Source organism: Numida meleagris, chromosome 11, assembly GCF_002078875.1.
Source record: "Numida meleagris isolate 19003 breed g44 Domestic line chromosome 11, NumMel1.0, whole genome shotgun sequence".
NCBI classification, from domain to species: Eukaryota; Metazoa; Chordata; class Aves; order Galliformes; family Numididae; genus Numida; species Numida meleagris.
Window position 1 is genome coordinate 18,821,114 of NC_034419.1, and position 18,530 is coordinate 18,839,643.

The following is an 18,530-nucleotide window of genomic DNA, read 5'->3' on the forward strand; positions in this document are numbered from 1 at the left end:
CTTGTCAGGCTTCATCCAGACTAAAACAGATGGAAATATTGCTATTGGTCTCAGCTGGCTTGGATTGGGCCTATTTGATATCACGCTCTGTATCAAAAGCTCACTAAAAATCTGAAGTCATTGTAATGACCATTGCAGCTCATTTTTTTTTCTTTTTTTGTCTAACAAATGATATTGTTAGCTCTTGCCTGACCTAAATTATTATGATAGTAAGAAATGCAAAAAAAAAAACCCAAGTTAAATTACTCTTTAGCAGAAATTTCAGGCAATGGACACTTTTCCATGAATATTTCATACAAAGTTATAAATAATTCTGTTGGATTTTGAAGATCAGAAAGTGACTACTTGGATGATGTAGGGCATTTATGTAAGCCTTATTGCTTTGTGCATGCCGGAGTAGACAGATTCATTCATGGAATTCAAGTCATGTGTGGGTAAAAGTGACATTTTTTCCTAAATTTCTTTTAAATAGCTATTTGTTTTCGTTACTTAAGACAGAAATAGGCAAACATAGGACTGTCATTTGCCTTTGTTGTTACCTGAGCTGCACCCACTGAAATATTTTTCACAAAACTTTCACATTTTAAGGATGTTTTATTCATTATTCTAATACTAGTGCTGAATATATCACGCTCACATGTTTGTTGGGTTACTCAAATCTAGGTCTCTCCCAACCTTCACTCAAATTCAAAAACCAGCTCACATGGGTTGAATTTGCCTCCTGCATTCTCCTGCGGAGCCGCAGGGACAGCAGAGTCCCATGCACTGAGATGTACCAGCTCTGGGGCAGCTGTCCCATGGGCTGTGCCAGGACAGGGCTTCCTCTGCTTCCCAGGGCCCTTGGCAGCGGGAGGATGGAGTTTCTGCTCCTGGTGTCCCTTAGCGCTGGGTACCAGCAGCATTAGTAAAGCCATCATTAGTAGCCAAGAAAATGCTAGCAAATGAAGAAATGGCCATGTTTCTAATCTTCTGTTCTCCTTCTGGTACGTGTTATTTGTTCAAGCCTGATCCTGCTTTACCATGCATAATTCTCAGAAGCTGCAGCGGTCATTCCATCAGCTATTATTTTTTGCTCCTGCTTACATTTCTGCTGTGGTACAGCTAGGATCCTTTATAGCATTTCCGAGCTGTATTTCATTACCATTTTTCTGAATTTATATGATCTCCTTTATAATGCCAAATGTGCTCCCAGAACATGATAAATCTGTACAGCAGTAAGGAACTTTTCTGTTTCTCTATTTCTTACAGCTAATCTTTTAGTATGACAGAAAATGTTACTTGCATACTGATTTAATAGATACCACAAAACGAAGACGAAGCAAAACGAGCTAGCAAGCCAAGCCAAATCACCAGGCCAAGTCAAGAGGATAATTTATATGAAACAACGTTCCAGTCGGTGTGAATGCACACCAGGTAACAACGAGATCAGCCATGGGCATTCGTTTGGGTGAGCACTGAGAGGGGGTGTGGGGGGACGGGGGGGGTTCGTCCTCCCAGTTGAGGCCTGAGAAGCACAGAGCGAGATAACAACGGAGTGCTGAAAGGATCCTCCCAACTTCATGAGGACTGGCACTGCCTCTAGGGATGCCTGCATGTAAGTAAATTGGGTTAGCAAGGAGTGACATTATTTTCACCGTATAAACACCGGGTTCAAATTATTTTAAGATACTTTCAGAATACAAGGTAATTAAAATATTTGTTTCCAAACTATTCCAGGAGGAGGTGCTAGCATCTTGCACACACCCTTCTGGCTCTGTGCAGTCCTCCCCTCTCAGCCCTTTGGCAGCTCTGTGTCCCAGAACAGCGGTGCTAGCTCTCTTGCCCGTCCTTTGTGTGTATGGACATTTGCTCCGACTGCGTTTCACCCTCTGAGTAACTATACTAAAATCTCCCATCACCTTCTCACTACTTTAGGATGAACACACATAGTCCAAACTGGTGCTAAAGTGAGACGCTTTCTACTCCCAGCTCTTCTGTTAGAACATCAGTTGCTGCACACGTGTCCATCTCACAGCACCTATGTCACTTGCTGTGAGCGCTGCAGCCCAGCAGGGTTTTAATTTAGCATAGAGAGCTTTGTATTCCACGCCTCTGATTTTGTACATTGGCATTTAAGAGTTATTGATCCCTGGCACAGAAGGCTTTGTATGGCAGGGGAGTGTAATGAGCCACTTTACCTGTCAGCCATAGCATGGGGAAGAATGTTTGGATGCCACAGTTCTCTTTCTGGACTCTCATTTATACCTTTCATAGCCAAAGCTCATATCGCAATGGGTTCTTTTCTTGCTTTTATAAATTGAATCTCCGGTTTCCTTCTGGTTTCCTCAGGAACCTGTGAGCAAAATGGTTTTCCTGTCCTGTGCAATACTTCAGGCGCCCATAACAGACCAACAAAAAGCACTTCCTGACTTTCTGGGGTGGGCTGAGTGCATTTCTAATGCTTGCAGAGCAAGGGCATTGCCATGACAGCCCACTGAAGGCTGATGTAAGCGAGGTCGACATCCCGTCCTCTGTTGGGCTGCTTGCTGTCCAACCTGCCTACCCTTCCTGCAAGAAAATTTTGGCCTCAAACTTATTTCTGACAAACTTGTTATCATAAAGAACTCATTTCTATATGACGTTGGCACGGTGCACCTGCAAACTCCCCTCCCCTTGTGGGCAAGACGTGGCAGAGCCATTTCGTCCAGAATTAGGGTGAGCAGGTTGTTTCTTTAATGCTGCTTTTCTTAAAGCAACAGGTTTCATTTGCTGGACAATTCAAATAACTTCAAATCATATCCATTCTGAATCTTAACTTTTTATTTCAAAATGAAAAGTATTTTTCAGGCTCCTGTTTTTATTAGTTTGGCCATGTTTGTATGCCAGGCTTTGCACATAAACAACACCCATTTTGGCATCATGCTCTGCAATGAGAACACTTGGTTGAAAACACTGCAGTCATTTTTGGGCTTAACTTCCCCCTGCTCTGCGTAACCAATGTTCCCTTTCTTTCACACCACGGGCTGCTGAAGGAGGGCCCCACAGTGTCCTCAGCCATGGGGCCTTTTTCACATGAATTCACACATTTCCAGCTCATTTTGATCCCTAAAAGTAGTTTCAATTTTTCTCCACACCTGTTTGTTTTCCCTTTTCTCCTGTTCCAGGTTCTCCTGTCTTTCATCTCATGCTAGCTGAGCCACTTTGAGAGAGAAAACAAAATCATTCTCAGACTTGTTCTTAGCTGCTTACCACCAGTGTTAGAGGCAGCACAGTACCTCTTGTGTTTCGTTTCCTACTGTATATTTAATGAAACAGCACACTGAAATCACAGCTTTGATATTGGACTGGGTATTTCAGAGCCAAATTCTCTTCTCCTGCCATTTAAACACAGGTGAGGTGCTTCCTAATTTTTAAGGCCGGGGAAATACAAAATGTACTAGAAATATAAAACGTAATGGACAGGTGAGTTAGTTCTCTGTGTGTTTCAGCTTGTTGCATACCTGCAGGTTTACAAGTGAAACCCAGCCATCCCCTTCTCCGTGCTTTGCTGGGACAGCACAGGGATCCATCTGAACTGTTGTGCTGGGTTCAGCAGACAGCAGCACCTGGAGCCTCAGTGCAAACAGTAAAAACTCGGCCCCTGCCTCAGATACTCTTATTAAACATATTGCTTCTCTCTCATCTAAGGAAATACTCTATCAGGGGACAGGCAGCATCGGCGCGCCGCAGCACTGATATGGGAAGAAAATTGCCACAGTATATTGTAATCTGGAATAAAACGGAGTGGAGCCGAGCAAGGAGGGGATAAGAGCAGTTCTTCCTTTATAATACTTACATTGCCATAATACAAGGGGATAGGGAACTGGAGTTTGGAGTTGGTGTCAGCTTTAAGCAGCTGGAAGAGTTTCTATACTTCTTATTTTTAAGAAGTCCATAAAAAATGAACGTGTTTTTTATTTTTCATATAGGTATAAAATATTCAGAGCAGAGAGCCCGTTTCTGCATGAATGTCAGAGCAAAGAGCTGCTTTGGCACCTTATCTCACCCAAAACCCAGAGGCCGTGCATTTATCCCTTCATCAACGCCCGCAGCCCTTTACAGCCATCGCCCTCCGGTGAGATGCATGGGAAAAGCAGTTGGCAGGAGTGGAGCTTTCTGATTTCCCAATATATCCTCTGTATGTCCAAGTAATACGCATCTGCCAGCAAGCAACAGGAATAAAGAAGGATCATTTCTTTTTTACATGAAGATCTTATGCCATGGCAGATCCTTGGAGGTGGCTCATCCCTGGATTTCTCACCCCCCCTCCCAGAGATGTAAATATTGCAGTGGGGAGGGTGCTGGGGGCCTGGGCTGCTCACACCCAGGCAGCCCCTGGCAACCAGTCCTGGGCTTAGACCTCCACCCTGAGTGAGTTCCTGTGCGACTATGAGCATGGTGGGGAGGGGCTGATGGTTGGGCTTGATGATCTCAGTGGCGTTTTCCATCCTAATGATCCTGTGATTCTGTATTTTGTTAAAAGGGTTATTACCAGTTCCATTGTAGCAGAGAGAGGAAGGGGAGAAGAAGGGAACTGGCCGTTTTTTTTTTTTTTCTTTTTCCCTTTGTTTCCTCTTGGTTCTGCTTTCCTGGAGAGCATTATTAATAATCCTTTGTCAGGGTGCCAGGGACCTGTCATCCCGAATGCAGCATAATTAAGTGGGCAGTATCTGCAGAGGTGTACCGACATTAAAACTGCTTAAATGAGAGAAAGCCAGAGAGGAAAATTTTGGAAGGGCACAGAGGAATCTTATTTTTTGAGTGTCTGAAAGGACAAAGGCCTTCAACGGTAAATACCAGCCACAAGTTCTCTCAGGACAGAATGTACTTTTTAAGTACTTTACTTTCTATTGCATCTACTGCTCAATATTTGTAAACCAACACCTTGATATTTTTTTGAGTACCAACTATAAATAATAAAGGGGAAAAAACACAAGGCCACCAGATTGGAGTTTGATGAGGAGGAAAAATGTAATTATACGGACAGCTTTGCTTGATAAATACAATATCAAGGTAACGGTTCTGTTTCTCATTAATACGACCTTTAACATCATCTGTCAAATGATAAACTAATTATTGAGCTGCCTTAGCTGATGCAGCCCTTTATTTTCTCTTGTTTTGAACTAGATGTATTTAAATTTAGCATGAATATATAGGTACAAATTATCTGTGGTGTTTTTTTCAGGCAGGCCAAAAGAATAGGGCACGAATCAGACAGTGCAGAGGTAACATTCTGTTCTCAAAATCCTGGTAGACCATTAGTATTGATTAGGTCGAGGTGACCTATACCGATACAATCAGTCCTTACGATCTCAAATTCAAAATAGCTATAGTAAATAAAATTAATAGAACCAATTTGCTACTCCCAAGTAACATCGTAGCACAGCTTGTTATGGTTGGGTTCACACTGGAAAATAAATTAACGGCCAGCGAAACACAGTGGAAGTACAGATATGATTTCCAGAGCAGTATACAGCCTTTAAGTCCTTTCCTAGCGTGCAGTACACGAACCAGATCATCAGCTGATGCAAAGTGACACTGTTCTACAATATTAAAGAGCTGTCACAGATTTTTTTTTTCCCGGGATAAATTTTCGTCCTGGTTAATCTAAGTGAAAAGTACTCTTACACTTTATTGTTGGAAGCAGCCTGTCTTCCAGTCTTGGGAAACTTGCTGTCATTTCCCCTCTGGTTTACACTTATTTCCTCCATTCTACCAGATTTCAACACCTCTCCGACTGTTTATTGGATCTGGAAAGATGTACACAGCTTGCCGAGCAACCAATTACATCCTCTATAAAACGAATATGCTACTTATGTCTAATTAACTTCACTACAGCATGTTCGACATTGTGGGAGTGTAACCTGTCGGGTTCAGGGCAGAGCCGTGCCAGACTGAAGCTCTCCCAGATGACTGCTACTGGGGAGTAAACAAAGAGGGTTGGCCGAGGTGATGGTAAACAGGATATCTTAATGCATGCGCTGCTCGGGTAGACAATGTGTTAGCTGTTGAATGCTCGTTTTGCTTATCTGCAGAACATTGTAATAGCCCTGGTATTTTCGAATACATAATGTTAGAAAAACATAAATTCATTTTCGCCTCTAAGAAACTCAGATAACATTGAACCAATGTTTATTTTTGGGGACAGTCTGAAGACACTGAGAAATGGTGACAGAAACTCAGCAAGAGAAAGCCAGAAGTGCTGAGCACGGGGCTGCTCTGTCAGCTCCACATCTGTACATAGGAGTCGAACACAGGAGGGTGAGCCTGTGTGAGGTCAGATAAGTAAGGAACAATGAGGGTAGTGCTGAGCCAACAACAACCATATGCATTCAAATACAACTTAGGGCTTAGGCTCAGAGCTCCGATGCAGGGAAGAACCCATCATGGTGCCCATCTTCCCTCTGGTTTTCGTCTGTATTCTGCAGAGGAGGGGAATTGGGAAGAGGCAGTCAAACTCCTCCTGCTCAATGCTTTTGACAATGTTTGTGCTTTAACTTAAGATTACAACTTCCATTTTTCTTGTAGGTCTTTCAATTTTGTCTTTTCGTATCAGATTTGAAGAGACAGGCACTACAGACAAGCTGATGTACGTCCACCCAGCACAAACAGGTACCTTGGTGGGCAATCACAGGTCACACACACAGTTGTGGAGGCCTTTGTTCCAAGGCATAAGAGTGTTCTGTCTGCTGGTTTGGGAAAGGTGCCTGGAAGGTGCCATTTGGGGAAACTGAGATACATCAATTTAGATAAAGTAGAGAAGCTACTATTTCAGAGATGAAAAATTAAAAAGAAAAAAAAAGCAGGTGGATATTTGGAGCATAGATTGTTAATTATATACAGAATGGAAGAAAGTTCTTAACGCTTTCTGCTTTATCTGATATCATATCCTATAATCACAGAAAGAGATGACATCCAGAACTGCTGCTGGAGCCCAGAATGGTGATTAATTCCATAAGAGCAAGTTCATTAACGTGTAGTAGGTCTCCTTCGCGGACAAAGTCTGTGACATCAGATTTTGTCCCAAAGTCGCTGTAAGCAGAGGATCGTGGCAAACATCTCCCAGTACAAAGGTTGCAGAGGACTAAATAACAACACTGTGGTTTAGGCCACTGATTGTGCTCACAGTGCACAGGGTACAAATGAAGTTGAAGTGCTTTGGGCACAGTAATTACCTCTTTTGTCTTTGGTGTGCTAGCACTATGGACGTTTTCTATTGCTGAAGTTCATAAATCATTCACCAGGAGTGCAGCATGGTGCTCCTTGCACAACATAATTAACAAGCTAAACCATCACTGCAGCAAGCCCAGCCGCAGAGAAAGGTGTTTAATTAAAAGTGGGAGTGCTTCCGATGACTCCAAATTGTTTCAGGTTCCAATTTCAAGCTTTTAAATACTGAAACATCAATTTGGACTTTATAAACTGGAAACTGTTGTGAGGAGCATGAAGCCCTGTAATCCCAAGCTAGCGATGAGATCTCTGCTTGCACTTTTGCTGAATGCCTCTGGTGCAGCTCCATAAGGAGGGGCAGTGTTCAAGGCAGCTCTGCTAGTGCAGCTCAGTCTGGTGTACGACCGGTCCCACATTTCCACTGTGTAAAGCTCTGTGTGACAAATCAAGGCTCGTGTCTGAGAGTGGGACCAGCAGGGCCCAACAGGACGAGCAGCTCAGGGTTTAGGAGACGCGGTCTGACACGCACAGCCGTGTGCTGCCAGATGTTCCAGCTGTGCTCTCTGCCAAAAGACTTTCAGCACTAAGAAAACATTTTGCTTTTCTCATTGCTTGTAGCAAGCAGTTCCGTACTGAACTGGAAGAGACTGAGTTTTACATTGTACACAAAACCTTTTCCTCTTGATCCTGAGCTTCCAGACTGCTAACAAGAAGCTCGAGGAAAGGCTCTTTCATGAGCTGCACATGCCCTGAGTGCTGCTCCTCCTCCTCCTCTCATGGTGAAAGAGAAGCAGCCAGGTGAGTACCGAGCAGGTGAACCCAGCACTAAGTAAAACCCGAGGGGCTTACAGCACCAGGACTACCCCAGCACTTACAAACCCCAGAGAGTTTCTTACTGCCAATGCTGATTGCTTTCCCACCGGTTATTCACTATTGCTACTTTTGAAACAAGCTTTCTAGGAGACATGATATTCAAGCTGTTAGGTAGGATGCTATTTAAAACATTAAGTTATCTGGGAACTTGTCTGTAAGAATTTATGTGGAAAAGTCCTTGGGATAACATAGTGGTATCTTCTAATTTTTTTTTTTGGAAATAAAGTTAATTTATATCATATCCAAGAAGAAAAGATCAAAAGCATAAACTTCACAGCAATAATTAAACTCACTAGTTATGAAAATCCTTTTGGAAAATGGTGTATTTTCTCTGGCCTGGCTCCAAGGGCTGTCACACCACTGGAGCAGGGTGCTGCAAGCTGCCCATGTGCCCTCACTGTGTGTTAGAAACAGCAAACATGGGGTTTACATGTTAAACTTCACCCAAAGCTCTCACCTACAGGTGACTCATTTAGGTTTTTAAAATTTGTGTGTTTTCTTGCATTCTCCCTCAGCGTCCCTGCTTCCACAGCTGCGATTACTGAGATTAGTGATTCTGCACATCAGGTGAGTTAATGTGGGGGAGGAGAGGGGCTGAACACTTCAATTAATTAAGCCGGCTTGTAGAACATCATCATCATTTTTCAAGGTGTCAGCTGGGGAGGTCTCCAGGAGCGCTGCAGATTGCCAGCACCTCCTGGGAACTCAGCCTCGTTTGCAGCCCCCATGCTTCAGGGCACTTGGGAATGATGCTCCTCAGGTTTAATGGTAAAGCAGCCCTGTGCTACCTGGCTGGAGCCTGGCCCTGCAGCAAGGAGGGCTCTGAGCAGGGACATGGGGTGAGGAGAGGATTTGGGGCTTGGTGGATCTCTGGAGACTGCTGAAGTGGGAGTGGAATGAAGGTCGGAAGGAGGTAATTTCATTCTTTTTAAAAAAAATGTTCATGTTTTCCCTTGCATTTTTGCACATAGAGAGTCTTTAAAGCGTTTAATTTTCTGATCTGATATAAGAGCTTGGAAACTTTTTGATGTCTTTGTAGAAAGTTCTGGCTGTCTGCTCCACATGACTCTGAATCCCTTCACGGTGAGTTTTTATTAATTAACCCAGTGTCCACCTTGAGGAGCACTGTGCTCACGCTTGAGGGGATGCTCTAGCAGAACAAAAGCAGGATGCTAGAGCATCCCCTCAAGTGTGGCTCCTCAGGGTAGGGAGGAGTGTGCACTGGGCACCAGCATCAAGTAGCTCCTGCTCACACCCTGCTCCCATCAGCTGTGCTCCTCGCTCTGCAAGGCCATAATTTGCTGACCTGTAACTGAAGGTGCGTGTAGTGGTATTGAGATGAACGAGGTGCTTGGTTTGTGGAAGAGGATAAAACGAAGAAATTGAAAAAGGCAGGGCTGCCTTCTTGATGCGTTACTGAAAAATCTTTTATGATGACATACATCAGAACAGAAATACAGGTAATTGAGCACGACCTGCTTGCTTTGAGAAAACAGCCTTTTGTAGGTGATTGCGTGTTTGTTTTAGGATGATATATTCAGTAAGATTGAGGGAAATAGTTGGTGAGAACGTTCATCTATCAGCCCAGAAATGGCTCCCGGGACAGGAAATTGTCACTAAAGGTACAATATAGCCATTATTTCTTGGTTTAACATCAAGGAAACTCCAGTGTTTTGCTTGGTCCATAGCTCTAGAATCTCCTTCCCTCCTGCACTTTGATGTGTAGTTATGCTGTGAGTATTTTCTATTCCTTCTTTGCAAGTATCATGTGTCTACAAACTCATATTTGATGTATGAAAATAGCTTGAATCTAAACAATGTGGGGAAGAAATGCTCTGTTCCACGCCTGAATGCTTCCAGCGTGCTCGCGCTGCTCAGCGCTGTGGGATGCTGCTCCCCAGAACCGAGCAAGGGGCTGCGGTTTCTTTCAAGGAATGCCTGAAAACTTATATTGCTTGAAATTGCTCCAAAATTATACACTTGATTTAAAAATTAAGTTTTACACTTTTGTCTATTGGAAAAAATGATATGTAAGAGGATGTAAGTTTTCTTTTATTTGCAAATTCCCATTCTATATGAAGCACGCTTGGATTTCTTCTCTTATTTCTATCTGATGAGTTCCTGATGTTTAGCAGAAATTCTTCCTAGCTCCAAAAAGCACCATCTTACACCTTGTGTAGGGAGTGACCAGAAGTAGTGCATCTATTTGTTCTTTGTTTGATTTCCTGACTTGTCAGAAGACAGATGTGCCTTGCACAGGCTCTTGTGAACAAGTAAATAAGGGGTATTTCACAAACTTACAGCTGCCTTTGTGAAGCTCTGCACTAAATCTGAGCACAGCATGGCGGCCGCTCTGTTTGTCGTGTAGGCCAATGCCATTGACATGGCTGGCTGGCCTGACACTCGACCACCTGCCGATTGTGTGGGTTTATCCCCAACATCAGCTTCAGAAAGTATCTTCTAGTATAGTATTTGTAAATGTGGAAAAAATACCCCTCCGATGAACTTCTTCATGTGTTGGCAAAATGGAGGGGCATGGCTGTGGCTGTGCCCTTACAGCAGCGCTGAGCCCTGTGCTGTCTGATGCTGCTCCTGTTGGTATGGGAGATTGCTCTGGCTGCCACTCAGCCTGTCCAGCTCTGCTTTCTTTCATCTGCAGCGAACTGCATCATACAGGTACTTATTTACTGACATGCTGCATGGTAATTTTTGCCCTTTAATATTCTGTTGGCTAATTGCAGTTAATAGCGGTTCTTAATCTTGCTAATTACTGTAGATCATGCTCTGCCAGCCGTCCTTTCTTTCAGTGGCAATAAGGCTTTTTTTCCTCCTCGGAAGGTGCATGTAGTTTAATATAATAAAAGCGTCTCAATAATTAAGATGTATTGGTGAGGGCTATGGAGTCTGTATGTGAAAGCCACATACTGGTTAAAAAAAGAAACAAAGGGAACAGAAAAATCAGAGCCTGCAGAAAGCTGTATTGATGCAAATGACAGTCGGTACAACTTCATCCAGCTTAGCTTAGACATTAATTAAATGTCTTATGTTTAATTTTAAGCTACTGGAAGCCTGCAGTGTCGCTGGTGCAGCTTTTGGCAGGTGGAATTCTACCTACGGGCATTCGGTGCTGCCAGCAGTGCTCTGGCATCCCCGTGGTCCTCCTGGAGGTGTCTGACCTCCTGGGATTGCTCACGCTGAATGCTTCTGATTTCATGGTTAATTGGTTGGCCAGATCATCGCGTCCTGTTAATGCACGTAAACTCAGTCAACTTGGGTTTGAACTTTATATTGAGCATAAGGCTGTGTAAGGCTCTCCAGATGAATCAAAGCTTTCATCTCCCACAGATTTCTTGCCGTGTTTAGAACTTGAATGCTGCCTGAATGGATCTGTACTTGCACGTAAGTGCCGGTGGTGGAAGTGGCTCAGGCTCCAGCTTTGTTCCCACGAGATGGGATACGCAGTGCTTAGAGGGAGGAATATTTAACTGGAGTGCCCTGCAGAATGCAGATTCGCGGTGTTGCCTTAGGAAAAAGAATAGAAATAATTGAGAAGTCACCAAAAATAGGCTCTCTGAGTTTGTGGCCATTGAAGCATAGGGACTTGTAAGAATTTGACTAAATTTTTGTTTAATAATGATGAGTACTAGTGGGTACACGGAATGATGGAGCTGTAATTCACATCACTGAAACTCCAGGTTCTCAGCCCAGAAACCTCTACAGAAAGCTGCGTTCTTGCTCTTTGTGCTGGGGCTCAGCACACGGACCTCATCCCATGCTTTGTTCTGCTCCGTCCCGTGCTCTCCTCCTGCCACCATCACAGCCTGCTTGCATTGCCCCCTGCTCCCACTTATTAGATCAAGATTTGCGTGCTGAAAGCAGCCATGCAATCATGAAAACCTGTGCTAGGCTCTCCATCCGACATGTCGTTTTAGAGGGAGATATTTAATAATGAATTAACATCTGATTTTTACCATCTCCACCCACATGACTTGCCTATGTGGCCGTGTTATTAATTGCTTGGCGTAGCAGCAAAGGAGATGTATTGGCACGGCTCACAGGCTGCTGTCTGGGCATGCAGCATTGTTTCAGTGTGTCTGATGGCGTCACTTAGAATGCTCACTGCGTGCCATGGTTATGGTAAATCCAAAGGCCGAGAAAATCAAAAAGATATTTTGAAACTTGTGGGTTTTTTTTGCCAGTTTGCTCTGTTTTTGTACAGTTGTCTTCTGCGTGTTTGAAAAACAGATAAAGTGTAAATCTTATTTTAAGAGCAACAGTTTTCCTTGCTTATGGTGATCTCAGCTCCTTCAGAGAAGAGCTGTGTGCTTCTGATTTCCAGTGAGTGAATCTATTTTGCTCTTTTTTCCCCTTTTGGATTTGCTCATTCCTGCATGCCCTGCTCATGTACCCAAATACGTTGTTCTTTATCCCAGCTTGCTTTTGGCAAATATTTCTGTTCATTGCATAAATAACCAGAGATATGGAAACGTAACTGATTCCTGTGTGAGAGACGTTGCTGCCCTGCCTCGAGGAGATAATAAGGATTGACAGGGGCACTGACATTTTGGCTAATTTGTCTCCAAGAGCTTTAGTTCATGTGAGCTCAACCGGTATTGAACCCAGTGTTCTTGACTCACAAAGAGATTGGGAGAGGGAGACGCTGATGCGAGGAAGCTAATGGTTTGCAGCTGCCAGCCCTTCCTTTGGATGTTGACTTACTCAAACTATTGAGGAAGATGATTATGGGAACTCCAAATCCCCTGGTGTTTGACAGGTTGGGTGTTTGGGCTGCGTCATCAACACCAAGGGCTTTCAAAACAGTGCAAGAAGAGCTGAGCTGTGGAGGGCTGCCTAGGAGAGTTGTGTACACACCTCAAAGACTTTGACTCCTCTCTCTGGCTTGGAATTTGGAATTCTTTCTCTTGCTCCTCTCTTGTCCTGTCGTTGTATCACCAGAAACGGTGCTGTTGAATTCAGTAGATGCTGCCGCAGCCCAAATGTCATTTCTTAAAAACTCATGTTTGTACATAAGTATGAACCAATAGCTCTTTTCCCGTTCTTTGTCATCTCAATGTCGGAAAAGTAGTTTTTAACATTTAAAGGTACATACATCTTTAACAGAAACTTCCATCAGAGCGAGGCTTTTACTCCCCCATTTATACCTATTTCTAAATTTTCAACTTTGTTTTCCACTTAATTTCTTTACTTTCTCCACATCTTTAAAGGCAGATAACAACTCAACTCAAAATATATTTTGTTGTGTTAATTACCTTGACCATTGTTCCAGTTAGGTGATGAAGTTCTCAGTCTTTGAAAATCAAAAAGACTATTCCGTAAAATCCTCAGGATGTTTGGTTTGTATCTGTGTTTTCATCTGTTTACAGAACCTCTGAAATAAATGTCCAGTTGAAGAAAATATCCATACACTTTAAATAATATAATGGAGTTGTTCTTTGTAAGGTCAGATGTCAATTTTGTAAGCTTTAGAAGGAAGAGGAGATCCACTCCTAACGTATTTAAAACATTAAAGAGATGTAAATGTTTTTCATCGGAAATAAAACCCAGGTGATCAAATATATCTGGGATTGGCTGCCGTGCAAAACAAGTAGAAAGATTCTTGTATATTTGGTAAAATTCTGCTCCTCTGAGGTGAACTCTCCTGTTATTTTCCTTAGTTCCAGAAGTCCCGTTAATGTGTGCTGAATAAATTATGTTTGTCAGTAGTTTGTTCCATCACATTCTTGACTTGACTTAAATTATAAATCTTTCTGCTGAGTTCTGAGAACCACACAAATGCCTCTGTCTTTTGGAACCCTTTTTTACTTTCAAGCTGTCAACATTTTTTTATCCATTTTTGAGCACGTTATCTTGCAAGTCAGCCAACATAAATGTGTTTTGTTAAACATCCTTCTTTTGAGCCCCATGACAACCACGTCGGTGAGTCGGAGCAGGTGATGTGCTGTCACTGGGAGAGGGGGAGTGCTCCAACCCTGCTCACAAGCAGAAAAGGCACAACGTGACGAGTCCTCTCATTTGATACGTGGTCTTAAACTTCTGTTACTATGGCAGAATACTTAAAATGTAACTGAGCTTTAGGGAACGTGCTTTCCTGAAGAGGGAAAAAATTAAATATCGGATGTGCTGATTGTGCAGTTCAGGAATTGAGAAACTCAGTTCGAGTGCTGGTGAAAACCAGATAGGAAATTATTGTGCAGGATTTCTACTTGCTTATTCCAAGAACAGGCATTTCACAAGTGATATGAAGGCATGAAAATTTCTTCTTAATTTGGTTCTATTCTTAAAAGACTTGCATGTGCCCAAGATTAAAAAAAAAATGTAACTTAAGATATCAATTTAGTAATTTTCACAAATAATCTCATTTACCCTCCTAGTTTTAACCACCACTTTAATAAATGACATTTCATACTGATTATTTCCTGCTTGGGAAGAATCTTGAGAATTTAGTCTTAGGTATTACTTTGTGCGTTTGGGAGTGGTTCTGTTTTTCTCCCAGGAAGCATTTAAACATTAAGTTTGCATCAGTGTTGTTGTTTTCCCCCAGTTATTCAATGTATAGCTCATTATCATACCTGTGGGCCATTTCAAGCCTTGAATAAATGATATGGAGCTGTAGGCATTCTGGTCCAAGTCAAAACTCCTGGCCAGTTGGAAGGGGGGCAGATTGTGTTGGCTGCAGCACACCATGAACAGCCCATTGTATAACAAACTGAGGATACAGAGAATACTTGCATATCCATTTCATGCTTAAATTGACCAAATGCTGTGGGGAAAGGCAGCAAACCTAAGCTTTGTCTCCAGGTCGGCAGAAGCATTTACAAGAGTCACAAAACTGAATTACTGATTTGACTTAATTGTGCTAACAGACAGAAATAACAGTGACGTGCTTTTGATGCAGTATTGTAGAGTGGTTATTTTTAACATTGCATCTTTCAGAACTCCCAAACAGAACCAGTTCTGCATCAAAGCTGAGTTTGTGTGCGTGGACTCCCAAAGCAGCTGCTGTATGCTAAAACCAAGCGGGATCTGTCACTAGATCATATTCATCATATGATGCCATGATGAAGGATGTGACTCATATCATGACCTGTATTTTGGGATCTGCAGTCATTGTCAGCTCACTCTGATATTCGTACTTTCCAGATGAAGTTGTAAATAAGTTAACTAACTCTTGGACAGACCCCTTGTCTGTACCAGGTATAGATTTCGTGTCTGTATCACGCTATTTCATTTGCTGTCAGTGGTAGTTATGTCCTTATTACCTCCTTGGAGAACACCTCCATGATTGGGTAAATTAGCACTTCTGGCTTCACAGCACTCAGCCTTGCCCGGCTGGGCATGGCATACCACTGAAGTGCCTTCTCTGAAAAGGGCAGATGCACCATACTTCCAGAATTCAATTTCAATAGCAATTTAATCAGCTTAGCAAGCTCATTCTCTCCTTCACCTTCTGCTTTTCATAGGTACGTATCATCTCCATTTTAGCATTTCTAAGCAGAGTTCTCTTATGTTTGACTGTCACACATCAGTAAGGAGCTCTGTGGGTTACAGAAGTACGTGGAGATCTGTGAGGAAGTGTGTGCTTGGGTGCCTCTGCAGTGGGGAAGGGGGAGAAAAGTTTCTGGGATAAGGCAGGTTGAGCACTTCCTGTATTATACCTGCAAATAATGACTGCCTTCTGGTTTTTTTTTCCCCTTCTACTTCCTTATATGGTTCTTGCAATAATTACTGTTGCTCATCAAGTTAATGCTATCGAGTCCAACCCATGAGACTACTTCACACTGTGCTGTGTCAGCCAGAATTACTGTGTTATCTTATTTACTTTGATCACTAACATAACCTGTTTTGACTTGCTAGTGGGCAACATATGTCAGCTGGAAAACAAGAAGGGAGATTTGTTTATGTGCAACAAAGGCAGGCCTCTGTTTTCTTTTTACACTAAGAAAAATGAACTCAGCCTATAGCAAACATGGATGCATGAAAAGTTAAATCAGAGAAATGTAAAAAAAAAAAAAAAAGTACTGATGTTTTTGGAAGTATCTTATTCAAGTCTAGTGGTGAATTGCTTGGGTTTAGATATAATTCATATTAAAGTCTTAATATAGATAGTTTTGACTTAAAATTGTAGTTCTGAGTGAGGACTAGAGGCCCTGAACATCCTCCTCTTGACTTTGCCAAAACCAGACTGGGTGGGTGCTGAGCTCTTTGGAAATCTGCTCCATAGGCTGTCTTGATATTTGGATCTTTGAGGCTTTACATATTTACTCATCTTGTGATTATGCCTTACTAACATTTGTCAGTAACTTCTGTGACTCTCTGCAAAATAAGTCTTCTGAATTATGGGGTTCTGTTAATGTTTTCAATAATGCATTACGCAAAAGCTAACAGCTCATCATTCCATTCCTTTGCACGTTTACAACGAATAAATCACGGGATCCAGCTTGTCTTGGTTCAGCTACTGCGCTGCTTCTGAGGATGAATGATGTAATAGGGCTACTAAAAAGGGAAGGATATAGATTTTCTTTAGTCACTGTATCATCGGAAGAGTGTAAATCTGATCAGTTTGAAAAATCCAGGTCAATTTATTGTGTAATATGAAAAGTACTCAGTGCACTTCTGTGTTGCAGAGCACTGTAGCTTACAAGTATCATGCTTTGACAAACAGAGCAGTTACTTGCAAAGAGGGTTTCCTGAATTATCTTAAAAGCATGAATATAGAAAATGGAAGGTGGCAAAGGGTAACACATTCTTTTTTTTCTTCTAAGCTTAGGAGCAGGCATCTTGTGCTTTAAGAAAAGGCAAAGGAGAAATGTTTTCTTGGTGGTGATACCCATAAATTCCTGGCCAGTTATGTGATACTTAAATGTAGCAATTGACTTGTTTGACTAAAAAGAAAAGGTTGTTGTCACAGTACTACATGTGCACCACTCCATATTTATGTGGCAAATCCTGTAGCCTGTGCAAAATGCCATTTGCAGCTCTGCAGTATTGACCGTGCTAAAATACAGAGCACTGGAGAGGCTCCAGGGGAGCGCACCCCACACCTGGACCCCATATAGCTCTGAGCTCAGCTGTTGGCTGTGTTGGCTGTGCTCCTGAGATGCTGTTGGCTGGGGAGGGTGGAGCAGCTGTGTCCTTCTGCCTTTCTTCCCCTCCCTCCACCCCACTCCATCCTCTGGTGCTGGCTGAGCGAGCGTGGGTTTCATGTGGAGTTCCTCACCAGAGCACCTTGCCCAAATATTCTGCCTTTGTGTGCTGTTGAGAGCGTCTGCTGTATTTATGGGGTATGGAGAATTGCTTTTTTGCATCTCTTTGTGTTTCCACTCCTATGCCTCCTTTCTTGCTGCTGTTTTTCTGTGTGGTTTTCTGAGGAAGCCAGGCAGGCTGTGCTGGTAGCTGACCCGAGGGTTGAAAGCTGGTTAATTGCTCGGTCGTCCTTGGGATACCCAGACTGGGAGAAGCCATGGCTGCTTCAAGTGTCTGCAATAATGTCTTTCCCAGGCTTTGTTTAAGAACAAATAAAAAATGAGAGGGAATTTTGTAAGAAAGGGAAAGAAAAGCTGAAAAGCACAGAAATGATCATATGAGAACTGAAAGGCACAGAAATAGGGTAGTATGGTTAGGTTGGGTTTAGGGTAGTATGATTGGGTTGCAGTTGAACTTGATAATCTTGAAGGACTTTTCCACCCTGAGCAATTCAATGATTCTAAATGATCTTTTTTTTTTATTATTATTATTTTCAGATCTTAACTTAAAACTGAACAAAATTACACTGGAAATCAATGACCAATGACACAAGTGTGTACCTTGATCATACATATGTATTCTTCTGCAATAACCTTCACTACCTATAGGGTATCTTTATCCAAGTTAAAGTTCAGGTCCAGCAACCTCTTGGCCTCAGCAAGAGACTCCCAACACTGAGCCAAGACTTAACACTTTATCTAAGGTAGAGATGGAACTCCAAGTTTAATGCAGGAACTTGAAAACAGTCAGAGATGCACATTATCTGTATTGTTTCGATGATTAAAAAAAAAAAGCAGGTTTGATAAATGGAAACTTCTGGCAATAGTTTATTGTACAACTGTTAAAATGCTTATCTTTTTGCAGACATATGAAGCCAGCATGGCTAACTCCATACAGAATCAGAGTTAGTTAATGAGCAAAAGCCTGTATACTTATACATCCTATATATTTATACGGAACATTTTTGATTATCTTTCCAGTATTGCTTTTTGGAGGTTTCTAAATGAATATTGATTTTTATTGCCTAGGAATGTGTTGGTCGTTTTGCTTGACTCCTTTTTATGTGGCTTCAGTTTGCAGATTGGCGACATTGTCTAAATTAGATGTATGTTGAAATGACAGAGTAGGTTATAAAAGTGGATGGAGTCTGGTGCTTATGCTGTAGAGCACATTCTCTGCCTCCGGGCTTGTTTGGGCTGGGTGCA

At 42.4% G+C, this 18,530-nt stretch overlaps 1 long non-coding RNA gene across 2 annotated transcripts in view; it reads left to right on the top strand.

Moving 5' to 3' along the window:
• The window catches only part of LOC110405084, an 82,332-nt gene that overhangs the window by 27,554 nt on the left and 36,248 nt on the right, over positions 1-18,530 (top strand). For both annotated transcript variants that reach the window (XR_002442674.1, XR_002442675.1), the window contains 4 exons: positions 1,249-1,413; positions 3,144-3,370; positions 3,948-7,986; positions 8,577-8,628. This is a non-coding gene — a long non-coding RNA (uncharacterized LOC110405084). The remainder of the gene's footprint in view (positions 1-1,248; positions 1,414-3,143; positions 3,371-3,947; positions 7,987-8,576; positions 8,629-18,530) is intronic.